Here is a 25,658-nt window from a genome sequence, read left to right on the forward strand (position 1 = left end):
GAGAGAGAGAATCCCAAGCAGGCTCTGCACTGTCAGCACAGAGCCCCACGCGGGGCTCGAACCCACGAACTGTGACATCATGACCTGAGCCGAAGTCGGACGCTTGACCGACTGAGCCACACAGGCGCCCCGATCAGGGCCATTATGAGAATGAATGGCCAACACATATTGAGTCTATTGAGTGCTGCCTCCATACCACTCTAAAGGCTTTGTGTAATTTAAGTCATTTCTCCCTTCATCTCTGTAAAGTATTGTTACAGTCGTAGAAACTGAAGCACAGTTTCCATTGCTTGCCCCGGGACCCGCAGCCATATTAGTCTGGCTCTGTGTCCATGTGGCTAGCTACTATGCAACCTGGCCTAAGAAGAGGAAGTGAAATCAGGCACAAACATTCCCTGGCACAGTGTCTGACTCTTAGAAAATGGTCCATACATGATAGTTAGTGTTAGTTCGATAGTTACTGTTCATCGGAGACTTTGTGAACTCCTGTTTGGGTCCCACCTGAACCTCTGCTGTGTCTGCTTCCAGCATTTGTACTCTGACTTCTCAACAGATAAAGTCACAGGGCAGATGTGGGAGCCATCCCGGCTGAATTCTCCCAAGACATTGGAGATTTCAGTGGACAGTCGGGCAGATGGGCCAACAGGACTGGCAGTGATCGTCATTCATCCCCTGGGTAATTTGGCACCTAATCTCACCAAACTATTGAGAAATCTGTTTTATTGGCAAATTACTTCAGAACTCGTGAATCTTGGCAAAAATGTGGCCATCATTTAGGTTAATAAATTTTTCCGTGTGATAATTTCCTATGTGAGTTATAAATTTGGTTATACAATTTGCAAGGAAATTCTTTTATGTTAATGGTGTGTGGGAGCCGGAGGGGAATGAGGACAAAGGTAAAGTTAGTGGGGTGGTTAACAGTATAATTCTGCAGGGGAACCTGGGTGGCTCAGTCAGTTAAGCCTCCCACTTCAGCTCAGGTCATGATCTCGTGGTTCGTGGGTTCAAGCCCCACATGAGGCTCTGTGCTGACAGCTCAGATTCTGATTCTGTGTCTCCCTCTGTCTCTTCCCCTCCCCCACTCGCACTCTGTCTCTGTCTCTCTCAAAAATAAAATAAACTTTAAAATGGGGCGCCTGGGTGACTCAGTCAGTTAAGCATCTGACTTCGGCTCAGTTCATGATCTCCTGGTCCATGAGTTCTACCCTCCCACGTCGGGCTCTGTGCTGACAGCTCAGAGCCTGGAGCCTGCTTCCGATTCTGTGTCTCCCTCTCTCTCTTCCCCTCCCCCGCTCAAGCTCTGTCTCTCTCTCAAAATGAATAAACGTTTAAAAAAATTTTTAATTTTTTTATTGAAAACAAACAAATCAGTGTAATTCTGCAAATATCTCAAGTAGGTTAAAAGAGAAAACCAGATGACAAATAAAGGAGCTATTAAGGAAAATGCAATTGCATTCCTACTGGACACATATTTATCACCACTGAACTCATGTCTTACAGCTTTTCTGAAAAAGAAACTATCAAAGTGACCATAAAGTGATTCTACTTTGCATCAACTGTTTTACAGAGGAAAGAACAAATGTTCTTGGGCACTGCCACCAGATGGGCTGGGATTTTAATATCAGTCTTCATGCTTACCAACTGTGCAAACTTGGGCAAGTGACTTAACCAATCTGAGCAGAAATTTCTTCTTATCTAAAATTTATCCAACAAATTTGCTGTAAGGTCGAAAGCATGTAAAATTTTTGTCACCTAGGAGATGCTCAATAAATGGTAATTAATGTTCAGTTTTTCTCTTTTTTTTTTTTTTTTGTTTATTTATTTTTGAGGGGAGGGGGAAGGACAGAGAGAGAGGGGGACAGAGGATCCAGAGAGGGCTCTGCACTGACGACTCCCAGGCGAGGCTCGAACTCACAAACCGTGAGGTCATGACCTGAGTTGAAGTTGGCCGCTCAACCAACGGAGCCACGTAGGTGCCCCTGTTTGGTTTTTCTTTGAATAAATTCCTATGACCTAAGTGAGGGAGTTTATTCAAGGCATTTATCTAGATGTTTATTAGAGGGATTTTTAATCCAAATTATACGCATCAAATTGTTTACTTGAGTGGAAAAATTCTGGAATGAAGAATTGACTTTCTAACGACTAGACAAAGCTGAGTAAATTATCTAATCAGTTCAAGAACGAAAGCAATGCCGGGGGCTCAGAGGCTGGCCTTCCCTTCTGCCCATTGGTTCAGTTTATTGCTGCAAGCTTCTAATTTGTTTCAGCGATGGAGACATGGCCATTCCATCTCCCCTTTTGCCCTGGAACTAGGACTATATATTTTTTAATACATTATTTTTACTTTTTTAAAAATGTTTTTTTTTAATTTTTTTAACGTTTTATTTATTTTTGAGACAGAGAGAGACAGAGCATGAACAGGGGAGGGGCAGAGAGAGAGGGAGACACAGAATCGTAAGCAGGCTCCAGGCTCCGAGCCATCAGCCCAGAGCCCGACGCAGGGCTCGAACTCACGGACCGCGAGATCGTGACCTGAGCTGAAGTCAGACACTTAACCGACTGAGCCACCCAGGCGCCCCTAAAAAATGTTTTGAAGTAAACTGTACCTCCAACATGGGCCTCAAACTCACGACCCCAAGATCGAGAGTCACATCCTCCACCACCTGTGCCAGCCAGGCACCCCAGAACTGTATTCTGAAATAGGGACAACGGGATTTAGAAAATTCCTTTTGCACAAATATAACTCGTTTACAGCTAGTTATTGAAATATCCAGTGACAGCATAATAAAAATATGAGACCTTCGGTTAATGGAATGCTCTGGTTTACTATTCCCTGTGAATGTGGTTGCACACATTTGGAAACTGCTCTCTTTCATGTATTTAAAATAGCATCTAATAGTAAGGCAGTAATTTATTAAGAAGTAACTTGCTGATCCGAAAGTGCTGACGTGATTTCAAAATGTATTTAAGATGAATCCAGCTCAATGAGGCTTATACATATAGTTTGGGGAAATAAGGAGCTTATTATGGGATTGTCATAGCCACCTCAAAATGGCAAATGAAGATAAATTCCAGAAATCAGGACTGCATGTTGTAATCAAGGAGGAACCTTCCCACAGACTGAAGCAAACTTGGGAAGCAAGTGAATGGGAGATTAAACAGTGAAGTCTGAGTAAGATTACTTGTTCCCCTGTGATTAAAGCCTGACAGTCTCCATGAGTCAAAATGTAAACACATCCTAGTTCTGGTGGCCCTCGCTGGTTGAGCGTTTGGCAAAGCACAGCTGCCTCAAATTTACCATTGAAAAGGTGTTTTGGGGGAATGAAACTAACTACCGTCTTCTTTCGTGCATGTGATTTATTATCCATCATAAGCGTTTTCTATGATGGGAGTAAGCATTTGTCTCATATTCTGGTGACTTTTCTACAATTTGAAAAATTGAAAAATATATTTGAGAAATATATTTATAATTTATAAGCCCCTTATTGTTTTCATACCTAATTCACAAAATATTCAAGAATTTCCCATTATGTGCTTAATTGTAAGGTCTGAATTTTTAGATGCCTTCCTTTTTCTGAGCTGGAAGCTTTACTGTGCACTACTCCAAACATATAGACGGACAAACAAATACATACCAAGAAGCACACGGTATAAATGAGAGGAATCTAAGTATGAAATCAGCTAATAATAGTAAAGCTAATGTTTATTCTGTTACCTACTGTTTGACAAACACTGTGCTAAGCATTTTAGAAGAACTATTTCTGTTGTTTTTTTTTTTTAAGTTATCTATTTTGAGAGAGAAAGAGAGGGTACAAGTGCGGGAGGGCCAGAGAGAGAGAGGGAGAGAGAGAATCCCAAGCAGACTCCCCAGTGACGGCACAAAGCCTGATGCAGGGCTCAAACTCACGAACTGTGAGATCACGACCTGAGGCAAAACCCAGAGTCAGACCTTAACCAACTGACCACCCAGGTGTCCGAGAAGAGCTGTTTCTTTTCATGTTTTTTTCTTTTTTTTTTTTTGTTAATGTTTATTTATTTTTGAGAGAGAGAGACAGAGCACGAGCTGGGTAGGAGCAGAGGGAGAGGGAGACACAGAATTGGAAGCAGGCTCCAGGCTCTGAGCTGTCAGCACAGAGCCCGACGCGGGGCTTGAACTCACAAACCGTAAGATCATGACCTGAGCCGAAGCCGGACACTCAACCGACTGAGCCACCCAGGCGCACCTCTTTTCATTTTTTTAAAAATTTTTATTTATCTTGAGGGAGAGAAAGAGAGGCAGAGTGTGAGCAGGGGAGGGGCAGAGAGAGAGGGAGACAGAATCCAAAGCGGGCTCCAGGCTCTGAGCTGTCAGCACAGAGCCCGACACGGGACTCAAACTCACGAACCGCAAGATCATGACCTGAACCGAAGTCAGACGCTCAACCAACTGAGCCACCCAGGCTCCCCAAGAACTGTTTCTTTTGATCAGCAATCCTTACAAGACAAAAATCCCAGTGTTCCAGATTATAAGAATAAAGGGTTTTGAAAATCTTAATTGTCGATAAGGAATTAAATCCCTAAATGAAACTAGGGAACTATTATACAGGTGATTTCTTGGCAATTTGAAAAATTAAAGTTTTCCTAAAATTAGCTGTATACTGAAACCTACTCATCATACACTGCAAGTGTCTCCAGTCGAATTTTAAGTGATTTCTCTGCTTTGTTAGCCATTTTTATCAGAATTTATATGAAACTTCCAGTTGAATCTCCAACTGAAACCAAAAAGATAAAACCTTTTCCATATTGTAAGTCAACAAGATCTTGGAACTTTTGTTCATTCCTGGGACTGTGTTAACTACCTACTGTGCACCACACCTTGAGGACACAAATAAAGTCACGAATTCCGCCCTCAAACAACACCCAGCCTAGTAAGACAGATATGTAAACAAACCACAGCAAACGTAACGTGCAGCACATTGTACAATAGAGGCAGGTAGAATGGAGACCCAAAGAGGAAGTAGTCAATTTTCACAGAAAAGAAAGAACCAAAAAAGGAAAATTCTAAGAAAGTTCATGAAAGCAGTGACACAAAAGGTAGTGTCTGAGGGGCGTCTGGCAGCCTCAGTGGATGGAGCACACAACTCTTGATCTCCAGGTTGTGAGTTCGAGCCCCACATTGGGTGTAGAGGTTACTTAAAAAAAGAAAAGAAAAAAGGCAACGTCTTAAATGTAGATGAAAATCTGTGGTTTTTGGTGGTTGTTCCATTTACTCATATACTCAGTCTACTTTTTTTGTCAAAAGATGAATTACTTTTAAAAAAAAAAAGCATAGGATTCCGTATCTCAGTCACCTACCATTCCATACTGCTTTCTTTCCCATTCCCTACATTCTGTTTCCCGCAGCACTTATCTTAACTTCATTTTGTTCTTTTAAGTAACTAATCAGATTGTTTTCCTATCAAATGAAAATTCATCTCTATACTTATGACCCAACTACGACTCCATACAATTCTCACAAGGAGACAGGTACAAGTATGTTTATTCCTGCATTGTTCATCAGAGAAAAATAATGGAAACAATCTAAAGATGTGTCAGTAACAGAGTGGATAAAATGTGCCCCTTTTATACAATGGAATACCATATAACAGTGAACTACAACATGTGTATTAATACGTGTCAAGTGAAAACTTGAGAAGTATAAAATATGTCATTTAATAAATATGGAAAAGAGGCCAAAAACCATTATTGTTTATGGATACATATAGAGTGTAAGTATTAAAAAAAAAAAAAGCACACAAAAATTAAAACTCAAAATTCAGGGATGCCTGGCTGGCTCAGTCAGTAGAGCATGAGACTTAGATTTCAGGGTCATGAGTTCAGGTCCCATGTTGGACATGGAATCTACTTAAAAACAAAACAAAACCAAAAACACCACCTCACACTTCGGGATACGTGTTAACTCTGGATGGCAGGAGAAGAATGGGACAGTTTGGTTACAAGGACTTTAACTACATGTGTAAGATTTTACTTTGGAGGGGTGAAAGAGAGGAAGAGAAGAATAAAGGAGGGAGAGAGAGAATGAGGAAGAGAGCGAGATCCAGAGCAAATATGGCAAAATTTTGTTACATGATTGAACTGGGTAGTAGATACATGATTTGTTGTTATATTATTCTCCATACTTTTTTGCATGTTTGAAATATTCTATAATAAAATAAACGATTGCTGGGGCGCCTGGGTGGCTCAGTTGGTTGAGCATCCAACTCTTGATTTCTCCTCAGTTTTGATCACAAGATTGTGGAATCGAACCCGCATCAGCATCCACACTGAGCGTGCAGGCTACTCAAGATATTCTCTCTCTCTCTCTCTCTCTCTGTCCCCCTCCCCCTCCCCCCAAAAATATTGCTAATCTTTATAATATTAGTCCACAGTGTTACTAACCAAATCTAATAAATAGTGAAACAAAAATTTTAAAGTAAAAAATTAGCAAACATGCACATATAATTTTTTAATTTTAATAAATTTATTTGCTTCTATGGGCGATAATATTTACTTGTAACTTTCCCACATCCCTTCCAGAGCATTCTTTATTTTTTTTAATGTTTTTATTTATTTTTGAGAGAAAGAGCACAACCAGGAGAGAGGCAGAGAGAGAGGGAGAAACAGAATCCTGAGCTGTCAGCACCGAGCCTGATGTGGGGCTCGACCCCACGAACCAGTGAGACCATGACCTGAGCCAAAATCAAGAGTCGGACGCTTAACCGACTGAGCCACCCAGGCACCCCTCTTCCTTTTCTTTCTTAAGTCGTCTCGGGACTTTTAAGGAAGAGGTTCAGAGTTTAGCAGGCCTCCAAATGAAATAGCATAATATTGGGGCGCCTGGGTGGCTCAGTCAGTTAAGCGTCTGACTTCAGCTCAGGTCATGATCTCGCGGTTTGTGAGTTCGAGCCCCGCGTCGGGCTCTGTGCTGACAGCTCTGAGGGTGGAGCCTGCTTCGGATTCTGTGTCTCCGTCTCTCAATGCCCGTCCCCCACATGTGCTCTGTCTCTCTCTATCAAAAATAAATAAAATGTAAAAAAATATATATATATTTTAAAAGAAAAAGCATACTATTAATTCACTTGTTAATAACCAAATTATTAGTTCCGAGGCAAAATTAAAACCTCAGTTTGAATAGACCAAATTCGTAGCTGGGTCTCTGCCATCAAAGTAGGATAAAGATTTGGGGCGCCTAGGTGGCTTAGTCAGTTAAGCGACTGACTTCAGCTCAGGTCATGATCTCACAGTTTGTGAGTTCAAGCCCCGTGTTGGGCTCTGTGCTGACAGCTCAGAGCCTGGGCTTGCTTCGGATTCTGTGTCTGCCTCTCTCTCTCTCTCTCTCTCTCTCTCTCTCTCTCTCTCTCTCTTTCTCTCTCTCAAAAATAAATAAACATTTAAAAAAATAGGATAAAGATTTGAAGAGAGGCCATATTCAGGGAAAAAACCCAGAGCTGGGGGGAGGGAGACCTAACTCCTAGGGCTAATTCTGCTACCAACTACATACAACTAGTAGGGTGATTTTAGAGTGTTCACCTAACCTCTCCCTAAACCTTCGTGTCATTGTTTGTAAAGTGAAATATTCAATCTGATGACTCTACAGTCCTTTTCAGATCTAAAAGTCTGTAATTTGGTATCCTAAATCATAGCAAGACATGAGCCCTTAGAGTTAACCACAGGCAATAAAAAATTCTCATTAGCGATTTCCACAAGGCTGATAAGTAAGGTAGAAGTATGTCTCTAGACCTGAGCTTAAACAGATCATTCCTTCCTCCCCAAAAGAGAGATGGAAGGTATATGCGCTGTGGAAATTAACACGAGCTCTTTGGCATCTGCAAGAGATCATGGAAAACTACCATAAAGCCAGAGAGTGGAAAGCTCAGATGCAGCCACTCCATAAATCTTTCGGGAGCTGTTGTGTTTCGGGCATGTTTACACACTAAAGGATACAGTCCCAGCCCTCAAGAAGCTCAAAGTTTTTGTAGGGAAGACAGAAAAAGAATTAGACGCTAAATATTGTAACACAGGCACGTACAATGTGTTACAAACTCAGATAAAGCACTTAATCCTGACTAGGGAAATCAAGGAAGACTTCCTAAAGGAGACCAGGTTTAAACTCAATTCTAAAGGATAAATAGGAATTAGTTGAAGGAAGAAGCAAGTAGGAACCCCATATGAGAAGGCAGAGCAGCGATATGAGAACATGGTTATTTCAGTAAAGAGCACGTACCATGGTACGGCTATAACTTAGAGAAGAGAGATATGGCAGGAGATGACAGTGGCCATTTAGGCAAAGGTTAGATCATGAAAGGCATTGAATGTCAACCAAAGGAGTTTAGATTTTTAACAGTAATGAGGAACCACTTTAAGCCAAGGACAGAGATAAGATACAATGCGAATTTCAGCTAAATCTTCCTGAAAGCTCTGTGGATGATAGACTGTAGGTGTGAGAGACAAGTCAGGGGGGACCAGTTGTAAGACACCAGTATAGTAATCCAGGTGACAACTGAGGAGGGCCTGGGGGGTGACAAATGTTCTTGTTCTCGAAAAGGTAGAAAAGGACAGATTCTGGAAACTGTAGATCGGTCAACCGTATTTTCGTCTCTAGAAAACTCCAAAAGTCACCTACAAGGTCACTGGGGAGCCCTGGAAGATATGTTGATCACTAGGAGCCACTGTCGGTTCACCCAAAGAGGCATCCAGGCCAGCCCTCTCCTTTGTGATGGGTCTGCCAGATTAAGAGATCAGAGGATGGTTCGGTAGCCAGTGTGCCTTGACTTCTCCATACCAATACTACCCTACACTTTGTTTCTGGCCTTGCCCCTTACCACAATAACCTGGATAAAGGTTTCTCTGGAAGACCTGTTGAGACTTCAGTGAGACTTACGCAACTCAGAGATGGGTCTTTATATCCAAAAAAAGGCCAAACAGAAAGTACTGGGCCTTGCCTAAAACTACTTCCCAATTTCAGAGGCTGTGGCAGCCAATCCCCTGTGAGCCTTGATGTGTCAAGGATTCAACACAATACTCCAGATGAGAACTGACCAGGCTGTCAAAGCCAATTAATTTTGTTTCATATCGGTTATTCTCAGTGTTAATCCTTATGTCAATTTGACTCGTTCCCAATGGATGGTTATGGGTCTCCAAGATCTTGCCAGCCTCTCTTCCATCCCCACCTTTGGGCTCTTTGCACGGCTGGTTCTTGCCTAGAATGCCCTCTCCCCATGCCTCCCTCCTCTGATTTTAGGCCTCAGCTGGAAGACCTTCTCTGGCTTCCCTACCTAAGGGTCGGGTACTCCTCAGTTTCATCATCTCTGGCCCTTGTTTTCCTTCAGGACATTCATTACAGCCTGCACTGATTTGTTTGTCCACCTTCTTGTCTGGTTTCGTTTGGTTTTGTCTTGTCAGTCTCCCCATAGGAATTAGAATTCCCTGAGGGCAGCGACCAGGTCTGTCTTATTCATCGTTGTATGTACCATGGTGTCTGGAACATAGTAGGCTGTCGATTAATAATGAATGAATGAATGAATGAATGAATGAATGAATCTCTGTTTTCCTTGATCCAGACTTGGCTCATTTATAAGACTCCAGTTGGCTTCAGCCTCTCCACTTTGCTTTCTGCCCTGACCAGCCACCAACCTTCTCATCCACACAGTATCTTCTGTCACCCTTCACCCCTCCCCAGCTCAGCACTTCCAGCCTGAGCTCTCCCCTCAGGCTACGCAATGAACAATGTGTCTTGAAGCTGTTTCTTTGCTGCCTCAGTGGTCAGCTGGAGCTGTTAACCTCAGCTGATCCTTGCAAAAACACAAAAAACAAAGAACAGCCAAAACCACAGCTGCCTTGGGATGCTACAGCCAACCCTTGAGTACTGACTCTAATTATCAAATTTACATCATGCACAAAGTTGGCAGTGTGGCTAATTAAATGGTGAATCAGTATCATGATGATCTGGAACAATCACATCTTTGGTCAGTCACATCACTGGCACACTATTTTCAAGGTGGGCTCCACATTTTAAGGGGGGGGGGGAAATGTTGAAAACTTAAAGCATGTCCAGAAGAAGGCAATGAGTTTGTAAACTGTTGGAACAGGAATGGGGCTTACCACGGCCAGGACTCGGCAGCCAGACTGGGTTTGAATCCAGGCTCTACTACTTACTATGTGATATTTATAAATTAATTAACTTGGTGCCTTTGGTTTTCCCAACTGTGAAATGGGGCTAATGACAGTGCCCATCTCATAGGGCGTAGTGAGGGTTCGGTGAGTGGACACACACAGAGCACGTAAAATACTGTCAGGCACATATTAAGTGCTCTATCAGTGTCTGATGTTATATGAAGAATGGTTAAGAAACCTGTTTCTGGTTGAATGCTGTGAAAAGGCAAGACCATTAAAAAGGACTTTTGATTCGGGCCCAGGTCATGATCTCACAGTTCGTGAGTTTGAACCCCCTGCCTGGGCTTCTGCACTAACAGGACAGAGCCTGCTCAGGATTCTCTCCCTCCCTCTCTTCTCTCTCTCTCTCTCTCTCTGCCCCTTCCCCATTCGTGCTCTTGCTCTCTCTCAAAACAAACAAACGTTAAAAAAAAAGGAAAACAGTTTCTTCTTACTGATGAGATGAAAAAAATATGCTGTCATATACATTTTTTTTTTAATATCATTTTCTGTGCATTTGGTTTCCTAACCAGAGTATAAGATACTATATGTCAGGGGCCATATCTTTTTCTTTTAGATTCCCAAACAGAACCTAATATACTGCACTGCACACAGCAGGTGCTCGATAAATGCACTGAATTTCAGGAGTTGCTGATCTCACCAGACGTAAATCGATTTGACAATAATCAGATGATTAATACCATTAATATGAAGTAAATCTATGGCATTAGAAGACCGGAATCTGCCACAATCTTCCGCTTCCTGGGTTAACCAGGTATTTACACAGAAGGCAGCAATGGGAATTGTTAGGAAAACATGTAAACAGATAAGGATTAAAATCCCGGTTGTGTCTCTAATTTGCTCTGTGAGTCCTGCCCTTAAGTTGCTTAGCATTTATTCGGGCTTCAATTCCCTCATCTGAAATGAAGGTGGAACACAGTAGTTATGAAAGCAAATAAGAATTATGAGGAAAGGCATCAAAGACATGACTGGGCAGAGATCCATTTCTGTCAAATCTCCCGGCGGAGAGATCCCTGGTTCCACCTTGGCAGGGTCACCACTTCCCATGTTGTCCCATGTCCCTGCTTCAGTGAGGTGGTCAGTGAGGCCTGACTGAATACTAGGAAAGGATTCTAAATCCATCAAGGTTCACAAATTACCCTCCATTAGGACTCCTAACCAGCATTGTAATATAGACGGAATCACACAGAACTTTTGGGGAGTGGGCAAATACCAGCTTTAGGATGTGAAGGGATTGGGGTGAGGGAGCAAGATTTGGCATTAGGTGGTGTAGGTACCCATCCGTATAGGGTATCCAAGCTGCAAAGATCCCTCTCTGCCAGGTGAGGGAATGGGGGTGGGTAGTAGGGAAAAGAAGGGAATCAATATTGCCTTGCTTCACTACACCCTACAGACACCCAGACAAGACGGCCCTGTGTCTCAGTCCATTCGAACTGCTGTAACAGGGTACCATAGACTGGGTGATTATAAACAACAGGAATTTCTTTCTCACAGCTCTGGAAGTTGGGACGTCCAAGATCAAGGCACTAGTAGATTTGGTGTCTCGTGAGAGCCCACTTCTGGTTCACAGATGGCAGTTTTCTGGCTGTGTTCTCACATGGGGGAAGGGACAAGAGAACTCTCTGGGGTCCCTTTTATGAGAGCACTAATTCCAGTCAGGATGGCTCCACTTTCATGACCTAATTACCTCCCAAAGGCCCTACTTCCAAATACTATCACATTGGGAGTTACGTTTCAACGGATGAATTTGGGGGACACAAACATTCCGTCTATTGTACCATTCTTAAAAGAGTAAAAGAGGTTCATTTTCTTCGAAGACTCCTCATCACTAAACCAAGGGTCGAGAACAATAAGTAAATACACTACTTGCTGTTCTAAGACTGCATTGTGAGTTAATCTTGGTTCAAAGAAAATGAGACAGGCTGATGTTTCAATGCCAGAATGATAGCAAAAAAAAAAAAAAAAAAAAAAAAAATCTGATGCCAAATATGGAAGTTTATTATATCCACAGTGGGGTAGAAAGCAAAGAATTAACAGGAACAAAAGTAACACATATGCCCCCAAATCTTCAGTTATCTCATGATGAGTCACTTGCTGAGAACAGTGGCTCTAGAGGGCTACACCATATTTTGAAACTGTGCTAAGTAACAGAGTAAAGAGGAAGAAAAAGGATATAGAATCTTATCAAGAAGGAAATGAGCCAAGCAAAAGCAAAAGCATCTCTAGAATACCTGTGAACTAAATCTATTTAGAAACCTCAGAGCCCCTTAACCCTTTGGGGAGGAGAACCATTATTAATGTAGGCCCTTCATGGTTTATCTTTCATAGTTGTGAAAATTGGCCAAGTTCAGTCAAAACTACAAGACTGTGCTGTTGGTTTTTTTTTTTTTTTTTTAATTATATTATTGGAACATCAGCTTGTTGAAAAAAACAACACATTTCAATAGAACAATACAGATCACATGAAATCAAATACAACATTTATAAGTGGATTGATTACTGGGGCAACTGAGTGGCTTAGTTGGTTAAGCAGCGGACTTTGGCTCAGGGCATGATCTCGCGGTTCATGAGTTCAACCCTGTATCAGGTTCTGCACTGACAGCTCAGAGCCTGGAGCCTGCTTCGGATTCTGTGTCTCCTTCTCTCTCTGCCCTTCCCCCACTCACACTCTGTCTCTCTCTCTCAAAAATAAATTAAAAAAAAAAAAAAACATTAAAAAAATTTTTAGAAGTGGATTGATTTCTGATGCAAGCATTGCCTGCCCCGAGTGGACATGATTACCTGCCCCAGGAATAATATTCAGATAATGAAAGTTGAGCCCAAAGATATAACTTTCTTTATTGGTAGGTGGTTCTTGAGGTGGCTTAGGGAAATAAAATTGAACAAATTTTCTACCTACAGCATATTGGATTCTCGTTACCATGTAATTCTTAGTTTCCTAATTTACTGCTTGATTGTTAAGCAGTAACAAACTTCATTTTGTTTTGAAACTTTTGAAACTTCATTTCAAAAACAATACCAGCTTCTGTAACAAAATTCTATGCATTCTCTCATGTTACAATTGTAGAAATTTCTTCACTCTTGAATTCCACTAATTTCCATTAATAATCATTAGATTAGTAGATTAAACTTTGTTAAGACCTTCTTTCACTGAAATGTTTATTAACCTAATTCTGCCATTCTCACTAGGGGGCTGTTAACTCAAAAATATTTGTTCTTTTGTGTTTGTATTTCTGTTTATTCTTTTCCCCTCTAAAGTTAATCACTGGGGACTTTATTTTTCCTGCTGTAAAATGAGTGCCTGCATCACATAAGCCTAATATTAAGAAAACACATCTCAGCACCTATAATAAAAGTGACCTAATTGCAGAAAGAGACAATGAACTAGTTAAAAAGGGTTTCTTTCTTTCTTTTGACGTATAAGCTATACAATAGTTACTAAAAAGTACAATTCAGTCACATTTCTTCACTGAAGATCAAGTCTATTGGAGTGTTGGTATTACTGAAACCAAAGCACTTACTATTTAGTAACATCAAATTCTCTGATGAGTAAGCTTCTGTTGAATGTTTACATTTTTTAAACAAGAACAGTGTTTCAGATTTCTTATGTACCTATTTATATTCATCATGTGAAACTGGAAACCATATGTATTACATTACATTATAATGAATCATTGCCACTAGGCCAACAGGAAGGAACAAAAAAAAAAAAAAAAAGCCAAGGAACAATGCAATTTTTTCAGAGTTAACTGAATGCTAGACATTTTTCAATATAGCACCACTTTCTTTCTATGGAATAGACAAGAATGCCAACATGTATAGGTATGTGTATACTATATACGTATAATAGAATGCCAACATTTATAGGTATATGTATACTATATATGTATAATATATAGCATATAATTATATACACACAGGCATTCATATGTAGATGTACACATAGGAATAAACACATATGATCAAATCCCGAAGCAAATACATTGTTCTCATTTCTCTCAGTAAAAAAACAAAAACAAAAACAAAAAACAAAAAACAAAAAACAAAAAATCTGTATCTTAAAGTTGAATTTAAAAACCATTATAGGGGCGCCTGGGTGGCTCAGTCGGTTAAGCGTCCGGCTTCGGCTCAGGTCATGATCTCACAGTCCGTGAGTTCGAGCCCCGCGTTGGGCTCTGTGCTGACAGCTCAAAGCCTGGGACCTGCTTCAGATTCTGTGTCTCCCTCTCTCTCTGCCCCTCCCCTGCTCGTGTTCTGCCTCTCTCTGTCTCAAAAATAAATAAAAACATTTTAAAAAATTTTTAAAAAACCATTATAAAAATCATCTTTACACACTATATCTAATCTACATCTAATATGTGGTTCTTTGAATGTCTATTTCCGCATGTAGTGTGATTTTTCTTACAAAAGTTAAATTTTCTTCCAAGTTTAACACCTCACAAAGGTGATCACATATATTTCCTACGTAAAATTTCTTTTCCTGAGAGAAAGCTTCTCAGAACGAACGACAAACTAAGAAGCAATAAACAAATTGATTTAAAAATCAACAACCCTTAAAATGAGCTCTTAAAAATGAGACTCTTTTTAATCTTGGTAAATTACCGCGTTGTAACTGATCCTTTTGCATAGTGCTTATTAATGCAGAAGTGTGTGACAGAGTAATCATTTTCAGTCCTGCAAGTTATTTGCAATAAGATTAGATTCTGTTTTCATTTCTATGTTGATTTTTTTTTCCAGTTAAACATTTTCCTTATCCTTATCTCCACATCTCCTCTAATTCTGGTAGCATCTGTAGATTCCTAACACTTGGCATGTGCTACTTCAGGCAAACATAGCCCATGTACAATCTATATAAAGGAAGGGACCTCTCAACCTCCCTCCCTGTCTTACGTGATTTCAAAAACAAACTCAGGGTTCAGTGGTATGCATTTATGGCCACTAACATTTTTTTTTAATTTTCAGAGAAATCAAGTTTTGAGTTGATTATACTTAAGCTACAGAATTACGGAGTTTTAGGCAACAGCCCTTCGTTTTACCTCAGAGATTAAGTGACTTGCTCAACATCACATAGCTTAGCAAACAGAAGGCTTGCACCAGATTTCGAGTCCCTTTCCCAGGTGGGTAATCCCCAGTGTGTGTGCTGTAAGATAAATACAAATAACGTGTTGGGATCTTTATTGAAGAGAAAATGAGAATCAGCACTCTAAAATACCATTCAGTTCCATAGGATCCCAGGCTATTCTAGCCCTGTTCTAAACAAATAGAAATTCATAGATTTTATAAGTAAAGCCAAATTTTCAAATAAGGGGATAAAGAAAATGCAGCAGCATAGGAAATATGTGTGCTAAAAAAAGAATGTGCCTCTTCTTATCTCAGCAATACTTCATATACATTTTCTTAACTTGAGAAGTCAAGCTAAATTTGATTAAGCACATTTTTACATATCACATGAGCCCACCACTAGTAGAGAAGAGAGTGGAAACTGAAAGAAATGCCACAGATTTCATGGTGTGATTCAGTTTCTTTCCAAATGACACTTCCTTTGAAAAGGCATATATTTGGAATTTGCCTTTTGGAAAATGCTTCTTTTCAATTTTCAAATATAATTCTGGTGTAATTAATCTAATCTGCATTTCAAAGCTTCTTGAGCTGAACTTTCTCCCAAGCACGTGATCTCTGTTTATGGACCAGAATAAAGAACAGTGTATTGAACACAGTCCAGAACGGTCAACATGGTGATAGCCATGACAGAGCTTCCGTACGTCATCAAAGGCATAGACTTTCCAAGACGCCTTATCAGACACCTGTTTATCCTTGTTCTGTCCACGTTCAAGTGCCCAACAGACATTTTGCTGCTGCTACAACTCCTGCAAGGTAAACAGAACAGGTGCCCAGAAAAAGCATCAGATGAGAAAACAGATGAGATAGAAAATAAAGTCATACCCCTTTATGGAAGGTGGGCCTGAGGATGAGGTCTACTTAAAACACTTATATCCGAGGCAGCTATACGAGGAACAAACAGCTAATTGCTAATTTAAGAAATGTTAAATTCTGGACTTTATGAATCAAAAGCGAAGTGTTTATCTTGACTTGACACTGGACAAGGGGAAGAAGAAAAATGTGGAGCCATTGGCCAGTGGTCTTGGTTCTCCACATACTCATTTGTTTCAGAAATCAATAAAGTTGCCGTGTTTACAGGAAATGCATCAGAGATTAAAATAGCAGAAGAAAATGGAGCTGCTGTTTGAGGAGGAACCAATCTGATGCAGAAGATTTTGTGTGATGAAATTCAATCAGGCTTTTATGTAGCTGTGCTGGAAATAATGCCCAAGCTCAATCCATTAAAGAAGAAACTGGGGGGCGGAGGGGAGGAGAAAAGACTTACAAAGCTTACTTGGAATTCCATTGCCTGTGACGTCCCAAAAGTTCTTGAATTATTTAAATCTGGACATGAAATTAAGGTAGATGAAGAAAGGGAGAAGTTTTTGAGACCAAAATAGCTACACTAGATGTCAAGTGACCAGATAGCTGCTGATCTACAAGTAGTTGTTCTGTTACCAGTGTAGGCACTGGACGGCTGAATCAGGGACCCTTTGTGGCATGTGCTTTCCCTGAAGTTTGTTACTAAGGAATGAGCCATTGTTGCCAAAAGTAGCAGGAGCCCAAAAAAGCAACAATGAAACTGCCTAGAAGTGTTGCACTGTGAAATTTTCAGTCAGTGGATTAAGAAGCAACAGAAAAACTTATAAAACTATTAATTTAGTGTCTTGTTATTTCTTTTCTTTCTTCCTTTCTTTTTTTCTTTTCTTTACTTTTCTTTTTCTTTTCTTTTTTCTTTCTTTCTTTCTTTCTTTCTGTTTTTTTTTTTTTTTTTTGAGAGAGAGAGAGAGAGAATGCACCCAAGCAGGGGAGGGTCAGAGGGAGAGGAAGAGAGAAAATCTTAAGCAGGCTCCATGCCCAGCACAGAGTCCAATGAGGGACTTGATTTCACGATGGTGAGATCATGACCTGAGCCAAAATCAAGAGTCAGACCCTTTACTGACTGAGCCACCCAGGTGCCCTGTTGTCTTGTTATTTCTTGATCAGCATGTTTAAAAATGAATTTTAAGGCTGGAAAATCTTGTAACACTTTCAAAAGTAAGAAAATAAAATGTTCTCTGTGTCTGAAAAAAAAAAAAAAAGAAACAGTGTCTTAAATTGCTAGGTAAGTTTTTGTTCTTTTCTTCAAATATTTACATGAATTATTTGAGCTTTGTATGGATGGAATTTTGAAATATTCAAATTCCTTGAAATATTTTATTATTTAAGGTTCATATTTATTAAATCCTGTAGCATGTACTTTTCTGTGGAAGTGAGGGTTCAGTTCAGTTATCATTTCTTCAGTACAGACAGTATACAGAGCAGAGTCTGGGTGATGGAGGAAGTGTAAAGTAAGCCAGTCTTCAGAGATATTACCCATCAAGGGGAATACAAAGCGATAAAATGCTTGTAAACCACAAGTTATAGAGGTCCTAAAAAGAGATACCTGCCAGCAGTGGCTAGACGAAAAGCTTCAGAGAGAAGCTGGCACTCCAGATGGGCCCTGAAGAGCCAACAAGGGTATCACGCGTGGGGTGGGGGGCAGTGAAATGAGGGGCTGAGGGGTCAACTTGACTCTTGCTCTCTTGTTTATTCATGAAGCCCCTTTTTTTAGATAGGATAGGATAGGATAGGATAGGATAGGATAACCCATGCAGTCATCTTCCCAGCATGGTGCCAGCTCCTTTGGCATCAACCTTGATTCACCCTCCCCACTGGGAAAACACATCTTGACTATCCCAGGCACCTGTTTCCAAGGGCTTACCTGCACCCCTTCGCCCACAGTGACTCCCCTGTTCAGCAATTCTGCAGGTCCCAAGCAGCCCTAAAGAAGCAGAGGAGAGCAGGCATCACAATTCCATCAGAACTCCCAACAGATACCCATCCCCCCGCCCCCCTAATCTCTTGAGTCCTGCTTGATGAGAAGACACCATTCAAACTAGAAATCTGGCTATACATGTGGCCCTGTGGCCCCATCCTCACTTCCAATGCTTCCTGACACCCCAAATGATAGTCCTTAACTCGGGGTAAAAAGCTTTTCTGTCCAGCTCTAGATCTCCCCTGTCCCTGGCTCACAGTGACTCTTTGTAGACCCTGCCGCACACACACATACACACACTCACAGGCACCTGTTGCTTCACTTGTGTTTTGCTTGCGTTTCCCCCTCTATGTGAAACACAAGCCTCTCTTCCCTGGGTTGCCACAGTAATTCCTAGCCATACGTGAGTCTCAGCTTGAATGAATTCTTTTCTTTTGATAGCTTCTTGCTCTCTCTAATATAACATTTTAGCTTTTCTAAACTGAAGCCATTACTCAGATCAGCACAATACATCCATCTTGAATTTTTGTCCATTCAATAGAGGATTGTTCCTCCTTTGGGGTAGGAGAGGGAATGAAGCTACGAATATTTATGTTAAGTCTTTTTTTGGTGGGGGCATCTAAAATGATAAATTTTGACACAAACTCATCAAAACATTGCCACATTTAACTCTCCTACTTCATTAGGAAACCACTGAAATTACCTAAAAGAGGAATGATAAGGGATCACAGCAGATGCATGAACAGGGCAATGGCAAAAAAGAGAAAATTCAAGGAAAGAGGATCAATAGAATGTGTAATTACCTGTCTCTGGAGAAAATAGGAGGAATCAAGGGAATGAATTTGAGCCTTAGAAACTAAGAGAAAGATAGTATCTATGATGGAATTTGGAAGGTTCAAAGGGGAAGAAATTTCTTTTTAATTTTAGAATTTTTTTATTGAAGTGTAATAACATACAATGTTATATTAGTTTCAGGTATACAACATACTGATTCAATAATTATATATATTACTCAGTGCTCATCATGATAAGTGCAGTCACCATCTATCATATTGTTGCCGATATTCCCTATGCTATACCTTTCATCTCCATGACTTATTTATCCCATAACTGGAAGCTTGTACCTCTTAATCCAAAAAAGGGAAGGAAATCTGATGGGACAGCAGGACATTAAGTGAACGTACAACCTGCAAATTTATAGCTATAGAACCTAGGGGGAAAGGAGTGCCTGGGTGGCTCAGAGAGTGAAGCATCTGACTCTTGACTTCGGCTCAGGTCATGATCTCCTGGTTCATGAGCTCGAGCCCCACATCAGGCTCTGTGCTGACAGTGAGGAGCCTGCTTGGGATCCTGTCTCCTCTCTCTTGTGCTACCTTTCTCTCTCAAAAATAAATAAACTTAAAAAAAAAAAAAAGGACCTGGGTTGGGGGGGACATCCTAGTGTGAAGAAGGTAGGGAATCATTTTAGAGATTACTGAAGACACAAGAATGTATAAAAAAAAGAGAGAGAGTAAAACCAGTGCAAAGGCTGTAGCCTAGTGGAACATCTACAGTCACAAAATGAGAGGAGGAAGTGAAAGTAGTTTAAAAATTAAAAAAAAAAAAAGAAAGGAAGCGTCAGAAGAGGTAGTGAACCAGGACAGTGGAGTATGGAATTAGCCAAAAGGAGAAAGGGATAAAGGACAAGCTGTCAACATTGTTGGATGCTGCTGAGGAGTGAAGGAAAATGAGGACTGAAGAAAAAAAAAAAAGCTGTTCCATTTGGTGATCGGGAAATGACATTGGCGACTTCAGAGAGCACAGTTTCCGAAAGCAAAGCAGGAGGGGAAGCTAGATCACGGACAGTCGAGAACAAAATGGGAGTGGACTTAAAGCCATGACGGTGCTTGGAGGGACCACTCCAGTCCAGAATGATAGTGATAACAGATGGAATATCAAATGGGAGAGATGTTGGGCATGTTCACACTTCAAAACACCTCTGCAGCCCAGAAACGGAACAGAAACGATATGGTGAGTGGCCTAAAGCTATAACCTGCTGGATTCTGCCAAAAGCCAACAGAGGCATTCAGGGCCTGGTCTCATATGGTGCATTAGGGGCTAAACATCTCCATGTGAGGCAGAAGATTCACCTGAAATCAAGGGCTGGGATCAAGAGTCGGGAGCTGCCTAGGGCTACGGGCTTGTACAAACCTACATACCTAGGGAGGGTGGAAAAAGCAGACACAGTCTCATAGCCAGAATCTGATCCCAGGGAAGAGATTGGATGTACAATACTTTATAATAAAAAGACAAGATCTGGCCTGGGAGTCCCAGAAACCACAAAGCTACCAAGTAGGGAAGGTTGAGTTCTGAGGGACAGAGAAAGGAAGGAAAGGGAGCAGGGAAGGAAGGATGATGGAAGGAAGTGCTGAGAAAGAGAGCCCAAAATAGAAGCAACAGCGCTGAGAAGAGTTCACTCCAGACCAAAAAAAAAAAAAAAAGGATGGGAAGGTTATAAGACAAAGAAAAGAAATTGGAAGTTTATATAGTCAAATACTGAAAATATTGAAAGAGGTTTAAATACGCCTGTGTGTTTTGTCTGCCCAGCATCGATTTCCTTTTTTCCTAGTCACAGCATTCCAATTTTCCTTGGATAACCTGACTCACTCCCTGTCTACATGCATATTCTAACCCCCTAACTAAAATGATTGGTTCAGAGATGAGCAGGTGAGCAAGCCAATGAATTAGAATCAGTCCTAAAAATGTTTGTGGATAGCAACACTAGAATAGAAGTCCCCTGCCTCTGGGTATTGCTGAGAGAATAGGAGTCTGGCACTGCCGGCAGACTTTTTGTCATCGCACAGGGAGCTCCTGCCTAGAAATGGAGCCAAGACGGAGAGAAATACGTTAGAGAGACGGAAAAGGCAAGACCAAGACCTAATGGCAGCATCTGATGCCCTGGATCCAGCCATAGGGGCTTCTTATCAGTTTAGTGAGCCCACACGTTTCCTTTTTTGATTAAGTTGGTTTGAATTTGTTTCTGTTATTCTTACCTAAAAGACAGCTGACAAAACAAAAATGAAGAGGCACAGGTGTTTCTCTTTGAAGATAACATGAGCAGCTACCTAGAAAATCTAAGAAAATCAACCGAAAAGCTATCAAAAACTAATGATGCAAAGTCAAATGCAAAAAAAAAAAAAAAAAAAAAAATAGTTAACAAACTGATCGTTTTAAAAATAAGAAGTGTGATAAGAAAAAAAAAAACAGATTCCATTTACAATAGCAACAAAATTAGGAAATAGTCACCAATAGCACCGTACCTTGTAGATATGTTCAAGAACTACAAGAAAAAGATTAAAACTAGACAAAGACCTGAATAGGAGGATTTAATGTTGTCAAGATAACACTTGTCTCCAAATTACTCATAAATTCCATGCATTTCTAGTCGAACAAGAATTGATCAGTAGCTCAATGGAAAAGAATAGACAGCCCCGAGACAAGCTCAGGTACATGAGAAGTTAGTATTGTGGTAAGGAAAAGAAAGGACTCCTCAATAAAGGATATTGAAACAATTGCCTATTTAGAAAAAACTTGTTACTTTTTTTTTTTTTTTTTTTTTTGAGAGAGAGAGAGAGAAAGAGAGTGTGTACACACAGGCCCACACGAAAGCAGGGGTGGAGCAGAGGGAAAGGGAGAGAGAGAATTTCAAGCTCTGTGTCCAGTGTGGAGCCCAATGGGAAGCTCGATCTCACCACCATGACATGAGCTGAAATCAAGAATCGGAAGCTTAACCAACTGAGTCACTCAGGCACCCCTTAAGTTACTTTTTTACCTCACGTGATTTTTTAAAAAATAAATTCTAGGTGGATTTAGGTAGGGAAACAAAAACATTATCAAACTATTAAAGGAAAATATATAGAAGACCATGTTTAGGACCTTTGGGGGTAGGAAAGGTCTCCTGAAACAATATGCAAAATGCAAAAGCTGTAAAAAGAGAAGGATTGAAAAGATAAATAAAATTTATTTTATTAACCCTTTAAATTTGTTGAACAAAAACTGTAAATGATATTAAAATTCCAGTTGTAGACAGGTGAGCACACTGTAACATATATAGCAAAGGACTTAAAAGTTCTTTGTTATATGTCCTCAAGAAAAAGATAAAACAAAATAGGAAAATGGACAAAATATATGAGAGGCAATTTACAAAAGAGGAAACATAAATGGCAAACATTTGAAAAGTTGCTCAGTCTCATCAGTTTGGGGGGGGGGGGAATGCTAATAAAAACACGGGGATATCATTTTTCACACATTTGACCGACAATACATAACAAAGATTGGGTTAGCAAACCTTCTGGAAAAGAGGTGCTCTCTTCTGTCATTGCTGGGAATGTAAACTGGTCAAGCCTTTTTGGAGAACAGATTGGGCCGTGGTCCGTCCAACTTTAGATGCACCTATCTTTTGACTCAGCAATCTCACACTTTGGTATCCACCCTACAGAAATACTCGTGTATGTGCAAAAGGAAAGCAGGTTGTTCACTGAAGTATTAAAAACTTAGAGCAGGTTGAGCACTGGGTGTTGTATGGAAACGAACTTGACAGTAGATTTCATATTTAAAAAAATACAATAAATAAAAAATAAAAATAAAAACTTAGGGCAGGGGCGCCTGAGTGGCTCAGTTGGTTAAGCATCCAACTTTGGCTCAGGCCTTGATCTCCCAGGTTCGAGCCTCCCATCAGGTTCCAAGAGCCTGCTTGGGATTCTTTCTCTCCCCTTCTCTCTCCCCCTCCCCTGCTCGAACTCTCACTCTCTCTCTCAAAATAAATAAATGAACTCAAAAAAGAAAAAAAAATTAAAGCAACCTAAATGATCATCAAGAGAGAGACTGTTAAATAAATAGTGAAGCATCTGAGTCGTGTAAGAATATACAGTGCTTAAAAAAGAATTAGAACACCTAGACACAGAAAAATCTCCAAGAGACAAGGCTCAATTAAAAAAAAAAAAAAGCAAATTGAGGAACAATCCATACTATGTCCACACTTCATGATATGCAAAACTTCCTCTCCCTCTCTCTCTAAATCTCTCTAAATACACACCTATGTACATAAATAAATATACAGGTAAATCCTGCGGTTATGTAAATCTCTGAAAAGATACATTCCAAACTGAGATCGGTGTTTGCCCCATGCAGGAACCTGAAATGGAGGTGGGGAGGAAGGGTAGGAAGAAAAATGTTTTATTTATCTGTGGTGTGCTTTTCTTTTTTTAAGACTCCTTATAACTTTATGAATGCGGGTCTTCACTCTGTTTAGGAAAAGACCTTCCTCCTTTCGAAAGTCCTGCTCCTTGTGGGCATCTGGGCCCCTGCGCTGCATTCCAGACTAGCTGCATTCCTGGTGAGGCCGTGAGTCAGCCCAGTGTGCCCCAGGCTAGGCCGGGGAACAGCAGTTCTGTGCTTCAGTCCTGGGTCAACAGTCACAAAGACGGACCATGGGTAAATCAGTTTCAGTTCCTTTCTGGTTTTTGGAGCAGACATCACAGAATGGAGCGAGAATGAGGGTCAAACGAATTGCCACTCCATAGGCCACTTCCCCCACCCCCACCCCCACCCCCACCCCCTGCCATGCCCTGCCCTCGGTGCCTCTGGTAACCAGCCAAACCCATCCGGCAGCGGGGAGCTGGAGATTTTAGGGGAATTGCTTGTGGAATTTGGGCACCGCTCACAGCAAAAGGGCAGGCTGGGGATACCATTGCTGGAAATTTTTTAGTGCAGTCAAGTGTTCCTTGTCCATCTGGCATCCTACATGGCTTTTCCTGCACTCTTTTTGGATAATTGTAGGGTAGACAAAATGGCCCTTCACCCCAGCGATGAAACTCTGGAGAGATGATCCATAGACCACAGAGATACACTGAAGTGGGCGGGGGAGCCAGAGTCCCATGAACAACCTCTAAAGGGAATGCTGTGAATAAAATCCTGACTTACCAGTCAGTGGCGTCCTAAAAGGAGAGGAAGTCGGCACGTATAAAACAGCTGTGTAAATTATAAAGCTTCCAGGGTACAACTAACCTCATCATGTTACTTCCTAAACACTGGATTCCCTCCTCCTTTCTCCTCTTATACCCCAAAATAATCTAAAACAATCATCAAACTGGGGGAAAGGCAAACCATTTTGGGAAGGAAAAAATAGCAGCTGCTCTAGATATCTTTTTCAGAGTCTGGCTAAGATCGTTTAAGTTATTTCTCATTCTCTTTTCTCCTTGGCTGCCTTGACAGCCCTTCAGGATTTCAGCTGGCTCCAAGCACAGCTCAATAAAGATTATTCCGGAGAAGTTTCATATTCCTAAGATTCCTTACATTTCTTTCTTTAATTTAGGAAATGAGGTTGAAAAGGCTGAAAAACAGCCCAGATTGCCCCATTTCCTATGCAAGTTTCTTGCAAAGCAAGCTGTGCCTCCCTTTCCAAGAAGAACAGAGAGAGGCAGTTCTGATTGGAAGGTGGGCGGTGGGTCCTCTGGAGCAGCGGTAGGACTATTTGTCTTTTGAAAAGGCCCCAGCGGGCCCAAAAGCTGTCTGAAAACTTTTTGTAAAGGAAGGGAAGGGGGGGCGGGGGTGGGAGGAAACTTTTGTGTGCTCAGCCACTGGAAAAGCCAGTAACCGCTCTGTGGATTTCATTCATTCACCAAACGAATGTCTACTTTGCACCTGTGTGGTGCCAGGCTCTGTTCTAGATGCTGAGGGTAGATGGGTGAAGACGACCGACCAAGTGTCTGATCCCTGCAGGGAGTTTCTGTGCAGGAGGCGGGGGCTCCACGGAGAGGGCTGGGCCCTGGCTGTTTCCTCTCAGTTGGGTGCTTTCCTTCCCTCCTTTGGGCTCTTGAGTCCCTTCCTCCTCCTGCGTCCTTGGTTTATTATACCCTTCACCTTTCCCCTTTATAATCACATGTGCCGTTTGTAAACATCAAAGGAAAATAAGCAGGACTGGGGAGCTGATGAAAATGAGGCCTATGACTCAGAGGAGGATGTTGTTCTATTTTTCGTTTATACAACTCTCTTCTCAGAAGAAAGCAGGAGACTTTTCGTTATGAGAATAGTCTGTCTCTCTGTTTTAGAGATTCCTCACCTCTGCTCTCATTGTCAAAGTCTCCTTTCAACCATCCACAGCGGTGTTGACCTCCAACTCACCTGGGCCCTCAGAGGAGCCTGGCAATCACTTCTTGTTTTCTCATGCAGCTTTGTTGTTTTTCGTCCTTCATTTAGTCTATTTCAAAAAAAGAAAAAAGTCTCCATACACCTCGGCTTTCCCTGACCACATCCCATCCCAACTTCCATGCCCACCCAGTTAGCCTCAACCAGTGACAGTGCTCATACTTTAGAGAGAAAATACAAACCATCAGAAAATCATCTCACCTACATAGACTGATTGTTTCACCCACTAGATTCATATGCTGAAACCTAATCCCTAATGGGATGCTATTCAGAGGTGGGGCCTTTGGGAGGTGAATGGGTCATGACTCCAGCCATCATGACTGGGATCAGCACCCTTATAACAGAACCCCCCCTCCCAACAGTTCTCTTGTCCTTCCCCCAACGT

The 25,658-nt window shown here is 41.2% G+C and overlaps 1 long non-coding RNA gene and 1 pseudogene across 1 annotated transcript; one reads left to right on the top strand and one right to left on the bottom strand.

The window, feature by feature from the left end:
• Window positions 1-432: 432 nt before the first annotated feature.
• LOC109259960 (39S ribosomal protein L1, mitochondrial-like) lies at window positions 433-16,848 on the top strand (annotated as a pseudogene).
• A 1,045-nt stretch (window positions 16,849-17,893) lies between these two features.
• Window positions 17,894-25,438, bottom strand: LOC128773663 (uncharacterized). The gene is made up of 2 exons (XR_008418039.1): window positions 25,250-25,438; window positions 17,894-18,094 (listed from the first exon to the last, which is right to left on the bottom strand). It is a non-coding gene; the product is annotated as an uncharacterized LOC128773663 (long non-coding RNA).
• Window positions 25,439-25,658: the final 220 nt, after the last annotated feature.

Source organism: Panthera pardus, unplaced genomic scaffold (assembly GCF_024362965.1).
Source record: "Panthera pardus isolate Hobbes unplaced genomic scaffold, ASM2436296v1 HiC_scaffold_26, whole genome shotgun sequence".
NCBI classification, from domain to species: Eukaryota; Metazoa; Chordata; class Mammalia; order Carnivora; family Felidae; genus Panthera; species Panthera pardus.